This window comes from Oncorhynchus gorbuscha, linkage group LG05, assembly GCF_021184085.1.
Source record: "Oncorhynchus gorbuscha isolate QuinsamMale2020 ecotype Even-year linkage group LG05, OgorEven_v1.0, whole genome shotgun sequence".
Taxonomy (NCBI): Eukaryota; Metazoa; Chordata; class Actinopteri; order Salmoniformes; family Salmonidae; genus Oncorhynchus; species Oncorhynchus gorbuscha.
Genome location: NC_060177.1, coordinates 72,957,925 through 72,974,196, shown reverse-complemented (window position 1 = coordinate 72,974,196; position 16,272 = coordinate 72,957,925). Strand labels below are relative to the sequence as shown.

Genomic DNA, 16,272 nt, shown 5'->3' with positions numbered 1-16,272 from the left:
CAGAACAGTCTTTACATCTCTCTCCTCCGGCACCAAGCAAGCCCCGAGCCCAGATGCTGATATGCTCATCCAGTGCTAGGCCATAACTCCTGGGAGAGATACGAGATTCTGTTCAAGTGATGGACTACCTCCCTCCATCAGTATGGTGTGAACGATCCAGCCAGGACAGTCAGCTATTCCATCTCTAGCTTGACAAAAAGATACGTCAGAATAAACTTAGTCAGCTGTGTCCTCTCTGGTTACCTTTCATACACTTTTGCCATTCAGTCCATGCCAGCTGAAAAGCCTATACTCCTGACCTGCAAGCTGATATTTCATTTCAGACTTGGTTAAAATTAGTTTATGGTTAGAGTTAAGGTACAGGTCAGTGTAAGATTTTGGTTAGTTGTTTTGGAGGTCAGCAGTGTCCTTATAGCCTCTCCCATGACAAAAAGATACATCAGAATAAACTAAGTCAGCTGTGTCCTCTCTGGTTACCTTTCATACACTTTTGCCATTCAGTCCATGCCAGCTGAAAAGCCTATACTCCTGACCTGCAAGACGATAAACAACACTGCTAGCTAGCCTGCTAGCCCCCGAATAGCAACACTGCAGAAACTATTACACTCAACGGAACGACTTGATTAGTGTAGTGTCAACAACGCACCCACTGCCAGCTGGCCTACTTCAGCAGTACTGTATCATTTTAATCATTTTAGTCAATAAGATTCTTGCTACGTAGCTTAACTTTCTGAACATTCGAGACGTGTAGTCCACTTGTCATTCCAATCTCCTTTGCATTAGCGTAGCCTCTTCTGTAGCCTGTCAACTATGTGTCTGTTTATCCCTGTTCTCTCCTCTCTGCACAGACCATACAAACGCTCCTCACCGCGTGGCCGCGGCCACCCTACTCTGGTGGTCCCAGCGCGCACGACCCACGTGGAGTTCCAGGTCTCCGGTAGCCTCTGGAACTGCCAATCTGCGGTCAACAAGGCAGAGTTCATCTCAGCCTATGCCTCCCTCCAGTCCCTCGACTTCTTGGCACTGACGGAAACATGGATCACCACAGACAACACTGCTACTCCTACTGCTCTCTCTTCGTCCGCCCACGTGTTCTCGCACACCCCGAGAGCGTCTGGTCAGCGGGGTGGTGGCACCGGGATCCTCATCTCTCCCAAGTGGTCATTCTCTCTTTCTCCCCTTACCCATCTGTCTATCGCCTCCTTTGAATTCCATGCTGTCACAGTTACTAGCCCTTTCAAGCTTAACATCCTTATCATTTATCGCCCTCCAGGTTCCCTCGGAGAGTTCATCAATGAGCTTGATGCCTTGATAAGCTCCTTTCCTGAGGACGGCTCACATCTCACAGTTCTGGGCGACTTTAACCTCCCCACGTCTACCTTTGACTCTTTCCTCTCTGCCTCCTTCTTTCCACTCCTCTCCTCTTTTGACCTCACCCTCTCACCTTCCCCCTACTCACAAGGCAGGCAATACGCTCGACCTCATCTTTACTAGATGCTGTTCTTCCACTAACCTCATTGCAACTCCCCTCCAAGTCTCCGACCACTGCCTTGTATCCTTTTCCCTCTCGCTCTCATCCAACACCTCCCACACTGTCCCTACTCGGATGGTATCGCGCCGTCCCAACCTTCGCTCTCTCTCCCCCGCTACTCTCTCCTCTTCCATCCTATCATCTCTTCCCTCCGCTCAAACCTTCTCCCACCTATCTCCTGATTCTGCCTCCTCAACCCTCCTCTCCTCCCTCTCTGCATCCCTTGACTCTCTATGTCCCCTATCCTCCAGGCCGGCTCGGTCCTCCCCTCCCGCTCCGTGGCTCGATGACTCATTGCGAGCTCACAGAACAGGGCTCCGGGCAGCCGAGCGGAAATGGAGGAAAACTCGCCTCCCTGCGGACCTGGCATCCTTTCACTCCCTCCTCTCTACATTTTCCTCCTCTGTCTCTGCTGCTAAAGCCACTTTCTACCACGCTAAATTCCAAGCATCTGCCTCTAACCCTAGGAAGCTCTTTGCCACCTTCTCCTCCCTCCTGAATCCTCCGCCCCCTCCCCCCCCTCCTCCCTCTCTGCAGATGACTTCGTCAACCATTTTGAAAAGAAGGTCGACGACATCCGATCCTCGTTTGCTAAGTCAAACGACACCGCTGGTTCTGCTCACACTGCCCTACCCTGTGCTCTGACCTCTTTCTCCCTCTCTCTCCAGATGAAATCTCGCGTCTTGTGACGGCCGGCCGCCCAACAACCTGCCCGCTTGACCCTATCCCCTCCTCTCTTCTCCAGACCATTTCCGGAGACCTTCTCCCTTACCTCACCTCGCTCATCAACTCATCCCTGACCGTTGGCTACGTCCCATCCGTCTTCAAGAGAGCAAGAGTTGCACCCCTTCTGAAAAAACCTACACTCGATCCCTCCGATGTCAACAATTACAGACCAGTATCCCTTCTTTCTTTTCTCTCCAAAACTCTTGAACGTGCCGTCCTTGGCCAGCTCTCCCGCTATCTCTCTCTGAATGACCTTCTTGATCCAAATCAGTCAGGTTTCAAGACTAGTCATTCAACTGAGACTGCTCTCCTCTGTATCACGGAGGCGCTCCGCACTGCTAAAGCTAACTCTCTCTCCTCTGCTCTCATCCTTCTAGATCTATCGGCTGCCTTCGATACTGTGAACCATCAGATCCTCCTCTCCACCCTCTCCGAGTTGGGCATCTCCGGCGCGGCCCACGCTTGGATTGCGTCCTACCTGACAGGTCGCTCCTACCAGGTGGCGTGGCGAGAATCTGTCTCCTCACCACGCGCTCTCACCACTGGTGTCCCCCAGGGCTCTGTTCTTGGCCCTCTCCTATTCTCGCTATACACCAAGTCACTTGGCTCTGTCATAACCTCACATGGTCTCTCTTATCATTGCTATGCAGACGACACACAATTAATCTTCTCCTTTCCCCCTTCTGATGACCAGGTGGCGAATCGCATCTCTGCATGTCTGGCAGACATATCAGTGTGGATGACGGATCACCACCTCAAGCTGAACGTCAGGAAAGACGGAGCTGCTCTTCCTCCCGGGGAAGGACTGCCCGTTCCATGATCTCGCCATCACGGTTGACAACTCCATTGTGTCCTCCTCCCAGAGCGCCAAGAACCTTGGCGTGATCCTGGACAACACCCTGTCGTTCTCAACTAACATCAAGGCGGTGGCCCGTTCCTGTAGGTTCATGCTCTACAACATCCGCAGAGTACGACCCTGCCTCACACAGGAAGCGGCGCAGGTCCTAATCCAGGCACTTGTCATCTCCCGTCTGGATTACTGCAACTCGCTGTTGGCTGGGCTCCCTGCCTGTGCCATTAAACCCCTTCAACTCATCCAGAACGCCGCAGCCCGTCTGGTGTTCAACCTTCCCAAGTTCTCTCACGTCACCCCGCTCCTCCGTTCTCTCCACTGGCTTCCAGTTGAAGCTCGCATCCGCTACAAGACCATGGTGCTTGCCTACGGAGCTGTGAGGGGAACGGCACCTCAGTACCTCCAGGCTCTGATCAGGCCCTACACCCAAACAAGGGCACTGCGTTCATCCACCTCTGGCCTGCTCGCCTCCCTACCACTGAGGAAGTACAGCTCCCGCTCAGCCCAGTCAAAACTGTTCGCTGCCCTGGCCCCCCAATGGTGGAACAAACTCCCTCACGACGCCAGGACAGCGGAGTCAATCACCACCTTCCGGAGACACCTGAAACCCCACCTCTTTAAGGAATACCTAGGATAGGTTAAGTAATCCCTCTCACCCCACCCCCCCTAAGTTTTAGATGCACTATTGTTTGTGACTGTCCCACTGGATGTCATAAGGTGAATGCACCAATTTGTAAGTCGCTCTGGATAAGAGCGTCTGCTAAATGACTTAAATGTAAATGTAATGATGTAATGATATTTCATTTCATAATTGGTTAAAATAGTTAGGGTTAAGGTAAGGCGGTCATTGTAAATAATAATTTGTTCTTAGCTGACTTGCCTACTTAAATAAAGGTTAGAAATTTTAAAAAGGGTCAGTTTTAGATTTTGGTTAATTGTTTTGGAGGTCAGCGGTGTCCTTATAGCCTCTCCCATGCCAAAAAGCCACAACTGACCACTTTGAGCAGCCAGACTCAAGATTAATTTCGATTACTTGACAACATCTAGACTCAGTGTACCGGTAAATCAACGGCTAAAGAGACTCGACTGTGGAAGAGCGAGAGCGAGAAATAGGCTAAAGTATTGCACCCTGCAATAAATAGGTTCAAGCTTAGTGCAGAGCTCCTAGGCAACCAACATCAAGGCTGCAACATGTTAGTCAGGTGGCAACAGAACTGTTCTATTTCATTCAGACCAGGGACATCACCACTGAGAAATAGAAGAAAGCCCACAACAACAACTAAAGTCAAACTGTCACAGACAATAATAAAGACCAGGGACATCACCACTGAGAAATAGAAGAAAGCCCACAACAACAACTAAAGTCAAACTGTCACAGACAATGATAAAGAATACATTCTTTCAAGCATAATTCATTTATATTACTAAACTTTTAACCAGAACGCCCACTATTCACTGAAGATAAAGGATGTTCCTTAATAACAAACTAGTATGCCTACTGTAAATTTGAATACATTTTAAATTACGAGCGTAGTTGGTTAAGCCGCAGAAAAAAAGAGCAATCCACCCACTAGCAATGATTGGCTGTGATAACGAGTGGGCTGGAGTTCTGATTGGTCTGCCATATAGCACGCTTCTGTCTATAACATGAGCTGGTCATTATGTGTAGGTTATCCTTTCTAACACATACAAAAAAGATATCACCTAGTAGAACAGCATAAGTGTTGTTCTCCACTTTCTGGAGGACTGAGTTTTGAATTAGAGTTTGATAGCTAAGGAGATGGAGAGAATTCTGCATTTTGATTTCAAATGCAGTGGCTTGCGAAATTATTCACCCCCTTCACATTTTTCCTATTTAGTTGCCTTACAACCCTGGAATCAAAATGATTTTTTGGGTGGTTGTATCATTTGATTTACACAACATGCCTACCACTTTGAAGATGCAATATATTTCTTATTGTGAAACAAACAAGAAAAGACACAAAAAAACTGAAAACTTGAGCCACCCTTTTCAGCAATTCCAGCTGCATGTTTCTTGGGGTATGTGTCTATAAGCTTGATACATCTAGCCACTGGGATTTTTGCCCATTCTTCAAGGCAAAACTGCTCCAGCTCCTTCAAGTTGGATGGGTTCTGCTGGTGTACAGCAATATTTAAGTCATACCACAGATTTCCAATTGGATTGAAGTCTGGGCTTTGACTAAGCCATTCCAAGACATTTAACCGTTTCCCCTTAAAATACTTGAGCGTTGCTTTAGCAGTATGCTTAAGGTCATTGTCCTGCTGGAAGGTGAACCTCCGTCCCAGTCTCAAATCTCTTGAAGAATGAAACAGGTTTCCCTCAAGAATTTCCCTGTATTTATTACCATGCATCATTCCTTCAATTCCGACTAGTTTCCCAGTCCCTGCCGATAAAAAACATCCCACAGCATGATGGTGCCACCACCATGCTTCACTGTGGCGATGGCATTCTCGAGGTCATTTTTGTCTCATCTGACCAGAGTACCTTCTTCCATATGTTTGGGAGTCTCCCACATGCCTTTTGGCGAACACCAAACCCATTGCATAGTGGTGTTGCAGACTGGGGCCTTTCAGAACATGTGTACATCTACTGAGATCATGTGGCAGATAATGTGACACTTAAATTGCACACAGGTGGACTTTATTTAACTAATTATGTGACTTCTGAAGGTAATTGGTTGCACCAGATTGTATTTAGGGGCTTCATAGCAAAGGGGGTGACTACATATGCACGCACCACATTTCCACGTTAAAAAAAAAACATTTTTTTAAACAAGCAGTTTTTTTTCATTTCACTTCACCAATATGGACTATTATGTGTATGTCCATTACATGAAATCACCCAAAAAAATCTATTTAAATTACAGATTGTAATGCAACAAAATAGGAAAAAAGCCAAGGGGGATGAATACTTTTGCAAGGCACTCTATGCAGGCAGTGTCGAAAAGAGAACACACAGAAGACTGTTGTATAAAACACCTGTCTCCGGATTACATCTTCAAACTAAGGGCAACTATGACATCCATGACAGAGTGAGAGAAATGTCCATCCACGTATACAGGTAAGGTAGTCTAGCTAGCTACATTTTCAGATATTACACATTTCAAATTTTGTCAGAAAGTAATTTTAATTTCAAGTTAAAGTGTACTGTGTAGCTAACGTTAGCTGGCTGGCTCGCTAGCTCACATTACATGTATGATCCGTGTAGTTATATTATTTGTATCTCAGAGCCATTTGCATTGATAGTTATAGCCTAATGTTAGCTTGCTAACATTGAACCTGGTTGGTTAACTACCTGCAGATTCATGCAGGGTAGTAAACGTTATGAGTTGGGATTATGGTTCATTGTTTAGCTAGCTAGTTACATGTCTAACAAAAGACTCCACTATGCAAGTAACCATTTAATAGAATGATCATGAAGTCACTGTGACAACTGACAATTGACGTAGCTGGTAAATTTGCTCTGGCTCTCGTCTGAGTGTGCAAGAACGCATAATAACTGACAAATTTCTGAACTTTCAACAACCGTTGAATATGGCCGGTGTCAGTAAACGTTGGCAAAAAAGCACAATTAAATTGCTGCAAGCAGCACAGTTGCATTCACCAACGCTCTAGATCCAATTTGTAAGTCGCTCTGGATAAGAGCGTCTGCTAAATGACTTAAATGTAAATGTAAATAACATAAAACAGCCTGACCAGATCTGCTAGAGCTAGTAAAATGGTCAGAGTGAGGTGTTTTCTCATTTGTGTCTGGAAGTAGCTAGCAGGCTAGCCAACATTAGCCAGTTAACTTGGGTGCTTGACTGCTGTTAAGTCAGAATGCTCAGATAAAACCTATTCCTCGTCCAGTGTGCGACCTGAATGCTCCGCGAGCGAAACGCTCATAATTTACGAACGGACAATCTGACAATGCTCTGAGTTTAAGAACACCCAGAACGCACTCTGAGCACACTCTGGCACTCCAGATAAAATTTACGAACACACCCGTAGTATAAACCAGCCTAAAGTCCTGAAATCGTTGGTTGCTTAGTACATGGCCTCGCATGTGAATTAAGAGATGGGTGGGGCTAAGGCTTTAGAGGTTGTGAATGATACTGACTGGGTGTAGACAAAGAAGAGCTCTCCAGTAGGTGTACCAAAATATTAAAGGGACATTTTCTCAAAAGTGAGGTTACAAGTTTATCAATTTTCAAAGAAAAATTACCTTCCCATTGTTCCTCAAATGTAGTGTATGATATACCATTTTCTAGCCCTGAGTCTCTACTTTTATCCAATGTAAACAACACAATTTCAAATTTTGCTACATAAGACCGAATCAAGCCGGTCGGTCACATACAGTGGCTTGAGAAAGTTTTCACCCCCCTTGGAATTTTTCACATTTTGTTGCCTTACAACCTGGAATTAAAATAGCTTTTTGGGGGGTTTGTATCATTTGATTTGCACAACATGCCTACCACTTTAAAGATGCGACATATTTTTTTGTGAAACAAACAAGAAATAATACCCCAAAAAATTCAAACTTGAGCGTGCATAACTATTCACCCCCTAAGTCAATACTTTGTAGAGACACCTTTTTCAGCAATTACAGCTGCAAGTCTCTTGGGGTAAGTCTCTATAAGCTTGGCACATCTAGCCACTGGGATTTTTGCCCATTCTTCAAGGCAAAACTGCTCCAGGGATGGTTATTTCGGGGTGATGAGAGGTGTCGGATTTGCGCCAAACATAGCATTTTCCTTGATGGCTAAAAAGCTTAATTTTAGTCTCATCTAACCAGAGTACCTTCTTCCATTTGTTTGGGGAGTCTCCCACAGCCTTTTGACAAACACCAAATGTGTTTGCTTTTATCTTTCTTTAAGCAATGGATTTTTTTCTGGCCACTCTTCCGTAAAGCCCAACTCTGTGGAGTGTATGGCTTAGTGGTCCTATGGACAGGTACTCCAATCTCCACCGTGGAGCTTTGCAGCTCCTTCAAGGTTCTCTTTGGTCTCTTTGTTACCTCTGATTAATGCCCTCCTTGCCTGGTCCGTGAGTTTTGGTGGGCGACCCTCTCTTGGCAGGTTTGTTGTGGTGCCATATTCTTTCCATTTTTTAATAATGGATATAATGGTGCTCCGTGGGATGTTAAAAGTTTCGGACATTTTTTTATAACCTAACCCTGATCTGTACCTCTCCACAACTTTGTCCCTGACCTGTTTTGAGAGCTCCTTGATCTTCATGGTGCTGCTTGCTTGGTGGTGCTCCTTGCTTAGTGTTGTTGCAGACTCAGGGGCCTTTCAGAACAGGTGTATATCTACTGAGATCATGTGACAGATCATGTGACACTTAGATTGCACACAGGTGGACTTAATTTCCCGTGTTTTATTTTTCAGAATTTTTAGAAACACATTCTTTTTTAAATTTCACTTCACAAATTTTGAATATTTTGTGTATGTCCATTACATGAAATCCAAATAAAAATGTAAATTACAGGTTGTATACAACAAAATAGGAAATATTCCAAGGGGGGTGAATACTTTTTCAAGGCACTGTATCTTGATTAGATAAGTATTCAACCCCCTGAATCAATATATGTTAAAATCCCCTTTGGCAGCGATTACAGCTGTGAGTCGTTCTGGGTAAGTCTCCATACCTGGGTTGTACAATATTTGCCCAATATATTCTTTTTATTCTTCAAGCTCTGGCAAGTTAGTTGTTGATCATTGCTAGACAGAATTTTAAAGTCTGCCATAGAGTTTCAATCTGATTTAGGTCAAAACTGTAACTAGGCCACATTCACATTCCATGTGGTCTTGGTAAGCAACTCCAGTGTATATTTGGCCTTGTGTTTTCCGTAATTGTCCTGCTGAAAGGTGAATTCGTCTCCCAGTGTCTGGTGGAAATCAGACTGAACCAATTGTTCCCCTTTCCACTTAGCTATATTTTTAGATCAGTACAGTATAAGAAAACCAGTCTGTTTTTCCATCTGATATAATTGGAAAAGTAATATGAGGGCACGCTAAACCCAAAGACATGGGATGCATCGCAAATAGCACCCTATTCCCATATAATGCACTACTTTTGATGAGGGCCATCAAAAGTAGTGCACTATAATATAGTAGAGATACTCTGATAGGGAACAGGATGTAATTTGGGACACAGTCTGTATCTCGGATCGAGGACCAATACTCTCACTAACAAGATGCCAGAGTCTGGCCATCTTGTCATTTGTGAAGGTGGAGAGAGGAGCACTTTTAAAATCTCTTGCAGAGCAGAACAGTCTTTACATCTCTCTCCTCCGGCACCAAGCAAGCCCCGAGCCCAGATGCTGATATGCTCATCCAGTGCTAGGCCATAACTCCTGGGAGAGATACGAGATTCTGTTCAAGTGATGGACTACCTCCCTCCATCAGTATGGTGTGAACGATCCAGCCAGGACAGTCAGCTATTCCATCTCTAGCTTGACAAAAAGATACGTCAGAATAAACTTAGTCAGCTGTGTCCTCTCTGGTTACCTTTCATACACTTTTGCCATTCAGTCCATGCCAGCTGAAAAGCCTATACTCCTGACCTGCAAGCTGATATTTCATTTCAGACTTGGTTAAAATTAGTTTATGGTTAGAGTTAAGGTACAGGTCAGTGTAAGATTTTGGTTAGTTGTTTTGGAGGTCAGCGGTGTCCTTATAGCCTCTCCCATGACAAAAAGATACATCAGAATAAACTAAGTCAGCTGTGTCCTCTCTGGTTACCTTTCATACACTTTTGCCATTCAGTCCATGCCAGCTGAAAAGCCTATACTCCTGACCTGCAAGCTGATATTTCATTTCAGACTTGGTTAAAATTAGTTTATGGTTAGAGTTAAGGTACAGGTCAGTGTAAGATTTTGGTTAGTTGTTTTGGAGGTCAGCGGTGTCCTTATAGCCTCTCCCATGACAAAAAGCCACAACTGACCACTTTGAGCAGCCAGACTCAAGATTCACTTTACTTACTTGACAACATCTAGACTCAGTGTACCGGTAAATCAACGGCTAAAGAGACTCGACTGTGGAAGAGCGAGAGCGAGAGCGAGAAATAGGCTAAATTATTGCACCCTGCAATAAATAGGTTCAAGCTTAGTGCAGAGCTCCTAGGCAACCAACATCAAGGCTGCAACATGTTAGTCAGGTGGCAACAGAACTGTTCTATTTCATTCAGACCAGGCACATCACCACTGAGAAATAGAAGAAACAACAAAAACTAAAGTCACAACTGTCACAGACAATAATAAAGACCAGGGACATCACCACTGAGAAATAGAAGAAACAACACAAACTAAAGTCACAACTGTCACAGACAATAATAAAGACCAGGGACATCACCACTGAGAAATAGAAGAAAGCCCACAACAACAACTAAAGTCAAACTGTCACAGACAATAATAAAGACCAGGGACATCACCACTGAGAAATAGAAGAAACAACAAAAACTAAAGTCAAACTGTCACAGACAATAATAAAGACCAGGGACATCACCACTGAGAAATAGAAGAAAGCCCACAACAACAACTAAAGTCAAACTGTCACAGACAATAATAAAGACCAGGCACATCACCACTGAGAAATAGAAGAAAGCCCACAACAACAACTAAAGTCAAACTGTCACAGACAATAATAAAGACCAGGGACATCACCACTGAGAAATAGAAGAAACAACAAAAACTAAAGTCAAACTGTCACAGACAATAATAAAGACCAGGGACATCACCACTGAGAAATAGAAGAAAGCCCACAACAACAACTAAAGTCAAACTGTCACAGACAATAATAAAGACCAGGGACATCACCACTGAGAAATAGAAGAAACAACAAAAACTAAAATCAAACTGTCACAGACAATAATAAAGACCAGGGACATCACATGCAGATAAAGGATGTGTCCTGATTGCTACTGGGTCAGTGATGATTGTTATTAGCCTCGGCCTACATTAGATGGGTTTACAGAATTTACTCATGATTGTTTAACAGATTAGCACAGGCTCATTGGTGCCTGATAAAGTGAAAAGGCTTGTTCCACATTGCATTCATTAGTGAATAGGCACACTTAAACCCAGGCTTGAAAATGTTGAAGGCTATTCAGGGGAGCTTGATCAACCATATTATATTTCAGAATGTAAGGTTGAAATGTTTTAATCATTGTAAATTACCGTTCCGAGTGGATTGATTATTGATATCTATTGATTTTCAGAGTATGCTCTAACACAGACCCATGCATCTTGGCCCACCGGTGATTCACTTTAGCTAATCTAATTCTGTGAGGGAAATATTTATTGTTGTTGCGTTTTAAATGCTGTTCCATTTCCAAGCCGTTCCACTCTGATCTATTCTATCTGTTAAACCATGTTTAGAAAACAACATTCATTAAATCAGGATATCATATTGACACTGTAATTTTTATAACACTTTCACTTCGCTATATTAATAGATCAGTAGAGTATAAGAAGACGAGTCTGTTTTTCCATCTGATATAATTGCAAAGGGAATGAGAGGGCACGCTAAACCCTAAGACATGGGCTGCATCTCAAATAGCGCCCTATTCCCTTTGTAGTGCACTACTTTTGATCAGGGCTGTCAAAAGTAGTGCACTATACAGGGATACGGTACCATGTTCAGATGAATCCATAGAACAGCTGTGCAATCAGACCAGACACTACAGCCTGTGGTATAAATCTACTGGTTAGGCCTAATTCAGGGCACTTAGAAAATTGGGATGGACTCACCTTTGGCTGAAGAGAAAGACCCATAAAAACTTCAGCGCAGGTGGACATTTATCAGAGGGCCACTGCAATTGTGCTGCTACACCTGCAAGACAAAACAAGATATGTTTTTTAGGCTGCAAGCTTCATCAGATATAATAGGTCCAGTAAACTGGCAAAATGAATGTACCTTCCATACTAGAAATATAATAATATGGTCAAAATAACACATTGTGCCGCTCTGGAGCTTTGCAAGCTCTGACCCAACTTCTCTTTGATTACTGCATTGTTGGGTTTAGAGCTTGCAAGAAAGGCATTTCACTGTACATGTGCACGTGACATTAAAACTTTAAACTTAAAGTAGGTCATTATACAACTGATATGCCAAGATAAATTATTCTAAAACATGGTTTGATCGGTTGACTGCTAAACCCAGTAAGGCAGTTCTCCCATGTCTTTTCACACTGGCCTAATTCATTCCAACAACCCAGTTGACCTTTGGCCCATCTTAGTCACCAAAGAGGATATTTATATCAAAGATATGGGATTTTATATACTTGTAGGTAATAGACATACACCTAAGAGACAATGACGCTCTAGCCTTAAAAGAGACGGACCTTTAAAAAAGACATCTCATTCAATACAGTGAAATGTCAACCAAGACTTAGTCCCAGTAGATCTGAGACTAGACTGGTGACCTTTACCCTCTCTATGGGCTTCCTCTTAGCCACGGCTCTCCACACACACACACACACACACACACACACACACACACACACACACACACACACACACACACACACACACACACACACACACACACACACACACACACACACACACACACACACACACACACACACACACACATTGTGGATACACACAGTGGTGGTGTGGTGAGTCACTGACAGTCTGAGCAGGACAATAAAAGAGCACTATTAGGGCTGTGAGCGAGGCTAGTGGTGCATGGAGACTATATTGTATATGACAGGAAACACTGTTGGATCTGCTGTCCTGCTATGTTTAGAGGAAGAGGACAGAACGATGCTGACTGTGAGAGGACAGGACCTCCAGCTGAACACCCGCCATCTCCCCCTCTTTTTTCTATTATCACCATTAGTGTCTGTCTTTCCCCTTTCCCTCAGTCTTTCCCCTCTCTCTCAGTCTTTCCCCTCTCTCTCCCTCAGTCTTTCCCCTCTCTCTCTCTCTCTCTGTCTTTCCCCTCCCTCTCCCTCAGTCTTTCCCCTCCCTCTCCCTCAGTCTTTCCCCTCTCTCTCCCTCAGTCTTTCCCCTCTCTCTCCCTCAGTCTTTCCCCCTCTCTCGGTCTCCCCCCTCTCTCTCTCTCTGTCTTTCCCCTCTCTCTCTCTCTGTCTCTCCCCTCTCTCTCTCTCGCTCCCCTCTCTCTCTCTGTCTCTCTCTCTCTCTCTCTCTCTCTCTATGTCGTTCCTCTCTCCCTCTCTCTAGTTTCTCTCTCTCTCTCTGTCTTTCCCCTTTTTCCCCTTTCGTCTCTCTCTCTCTCTGCCTTTTGTCTCTCTCAGTCTTTCCCCTTTCGTCTTTCCCCTCTCGTCTCTCTCTCTCGCTCTCTCGTCCTTTTGTCTCTCTGTCTTCACCTCTCTCTCTCTGTCTTTCCCCTCTCTCTCTCTCTGTCTTTCCCCTCTCTCTCTCTCTCTCTCTATCTTTCCCCCCTCTCTCTATCTTTCCCTCTCTCTCTCTCTCTCCCTCTCTCTCTCTCTCTCGGTCTTTCGTCTCTCTGTCTTCACCTCTGTCTTTCACCTCTCTCTCTGTCTTTCCCCCTCTCAGCTCCCCTCTCTCTCTCGCTCCCCTCTCTCTCTCGCTCCCCTCTCTCTCTCGCTCCCCTCTCTCTCTCTGTCTTTTCCCCCTCTCTCTCTCTCTCTCTCTCTCTCTCTGTCTTCCCCCCCTCTCTCTCTCTCTCTCTCTCACTCTCTGTCTTTTCCCCCTCTCACTCTCTCTCTGTCTTTTCCCTCTCTCTCTCTCTGTCTTTTCCCCCTCTCTCTCTCTCTGTCTTGTAAATGACATTTTGATGGCATCGGACCGAGGCTCTGCATCTGTCCTCGTGCTCCTAGACCTTAGTGCTGCTTTTGATACCATCGATCACCACATTCTTTTGGAGAGATTGGAAACCCAAATTGGTCTACACGGACATGTTCTGGCCTGGTTCAGGTCTTATCTGTCGGAAAGATATCAGTTTGTCTCTGTGAATGGTTTGTCCTCTGACAAATCAACTGTACATTTCGGTGTTCCTCAAGGTTCTGTTTTAGGACCACTATTGTTTTCACTATATATTTTACCTCTTGGGGATGTTATTCGAAAACATAATGTAAACTTTCACTGCTATGCGGATGACACACAGCTGTACATTTCAATGAAACATGGTGAAGCCCCAAAATTGCCCTCGCTAGAAGCATGTGTTTCAGACATAAGGAAGTGGATGGCTGCAAACTTTCTACTATTAAACTCGGACAAAACAGAGATGCTTGTTCTAGGTCCCAAGAAACAAAGAGATCTTCTGTTGAATCTGACAATTAATCTTAATGGTTGTACAGTCGTCTCAAATAAAACTGTGAAGGACCTCGGCGTTACTCTGGACCCTGATCTCTCTTTTGAAGAACATATCAAGACCATTTCGAGGACAGCTTTTTTCCATCTACGTAACATTGCAAAAATCAGAAACTTTCTGTCCAAAAATGATGCAGAAAAATTAATCCATGCTTTTGTCACTTCTAGGTTAGACTACTGCAATGCTCTATTTTCCGGCTACCCGGATAAAGCACTAAATAAACTTCAGTTAGTGCTAAATACGGCTGCTACAATCCTGACTAGAACCAAAAAATTTGATCATATTACTCCAGTGCTAGCCTCTCTACACTGGCTTCCTGTCAAAGCAAGGGCTGATTTCAAGGTTTTACTGCTAACCTACAAAGCATTACATGGGCTTGCTCCTACCTACCTCTCTGATTTGGTCCTGCCGTACATACCTACACGTACGCTACGGTCACAAGACGCAGGCCTCCTAATTGTCCCTAGAATTTCTAAGCAAACAGCTGGAGGCAGGGCTTTCTCCTATAGAGCTCCATTTTTATGGAACGGTCTGCCTACCCATGTCAGAGACGCAAACTCGGTCTCAACCTTTAAGTCTTTACTGAAGACTCATCTCTTCAGTGGGTCATATGATTGAGTGTAGTCTGGCCCAGGAGTGGGAAGGTGAACGGAAAGGCTCTGGAGCAACGAACCGCCCTTGCTGTCTCTGCCTGGCCGGTTCCCCTCTTTTCACTGGGATTCTTTGCCTCTAACCCTGTTACGGGGCTGAGTCACTGGCTTGCTGGGGCTCTCTCGTGCCGTCCCTGGGGGGTGCGTCACCTGGGTGGGTTGATGCACTGTTGTGGTCGGCCTGTCTGGGTTCCCCCCTTGGGTTGTACCGTGTCGGAGATCTTTGTGGGCTATACTCGGCCTTGTCTCAGGATGGTAAGTTGGTGGTTGAAGATTTCCCTCTAGTGGTGTGGGGGCTGTGCTTTGGCAAAGTGGGTGGGGTTATATCCTTCCTGTTTGGCCCTGTCCGGGGTGTCCTCGGATGGGGCCACAGTGTCTCCTGACCCCTCCTGTCTCAGCCTCCAGTATTTATGCTGCAGTAGTTTATGTGTCGGGGCTGGGGTCAGTTTGTTTATCTGGAGTACTTCTCCTGTCCTATTCAGGTGTCCTGTGTGAATCTAAGTGTGCGTTCTCTAATTCTCTCCTTCTCTCTTTCTTTCTCTCTCTCGGAGGACCTGAGTCCTAGGACCATGCCCCAGGACTACCTGACATGATGACTCCTTGCTGTCCCCAGTCCACCTGGCCATGCTGCTGCTCCAGTTTCAACTGGCCTGGGCCCTAGGACCATGTCCCAGGACTACCTGACATGAGGACTCCTTGCTGTCCCCAGTCCACCTGGCCATGCTCCTGCTCCAGTTTCAACTGTTCTGCCTTACTATTATTCAACCATGCTGGTCATTTATGAACATTTGAACATCTTGGCCACGTTCTGTTATAATCTCTACCCGGCACAGCCAGAAGAGGACTGGCCACCCCACATATGCTCTCTCTAATTCTCTCTTTCTTTCTCTCTCTCGGAGGACCTGAGCCCTAGGACCGTGCCCCAGGACTACCTGACATGATGGCTCCTTGCTGTCCCCAGTCCACCTGACTGTGCTGCTGCTCCAGTTTCAACTGTTCTGCCTTATTATTATTTGACCATGCTGGTCATTTATGAACATTTGAACATCTTGGTCATGTTCTGTTATAATCTCTACCCGGCACAGCCAGAAGAGGACTGGCCACCCCACATAGCCCGGTTCCTCTCTAGGTTTCTTCCTAGGTTTTCCCCTCTCTCTCGCCCTCTCCCCTCTCTCTCGCCCTCTCCCCTCTCTCTCGCCCTCTCCC

At 45.2% G+C, this 16,272-nt stretch overlaps 1 protein-coding gene across 13 annotated transcripts in view; it reads right to left on the bottom strand.

Annotated features, from left to right (window-relative positions):
- LOC124036470 (armadillo repeat protein deleted in velo-cardio-facial syndrome homolog) overlaps nucleotides 1-16,272 on the bottom strand; it is a 355,671-nt gene that overhangs the window by 253,236 nt on the left and 86,163 nt on the right. For all 13 annotated transcript variants that reach the window (XM_046351093.1, XM_046351099.1, XM_046351092.1 and 10 more), the window contains exon 2: nucleotides 11,863-11,944. The gene's annotated coding sequence lies outside the window, so the exon portion shown is untranslated. The remainder of the gene's footprint in view (nucleotides 1-11,862; nucleotides 11,945-16,272) is intronic.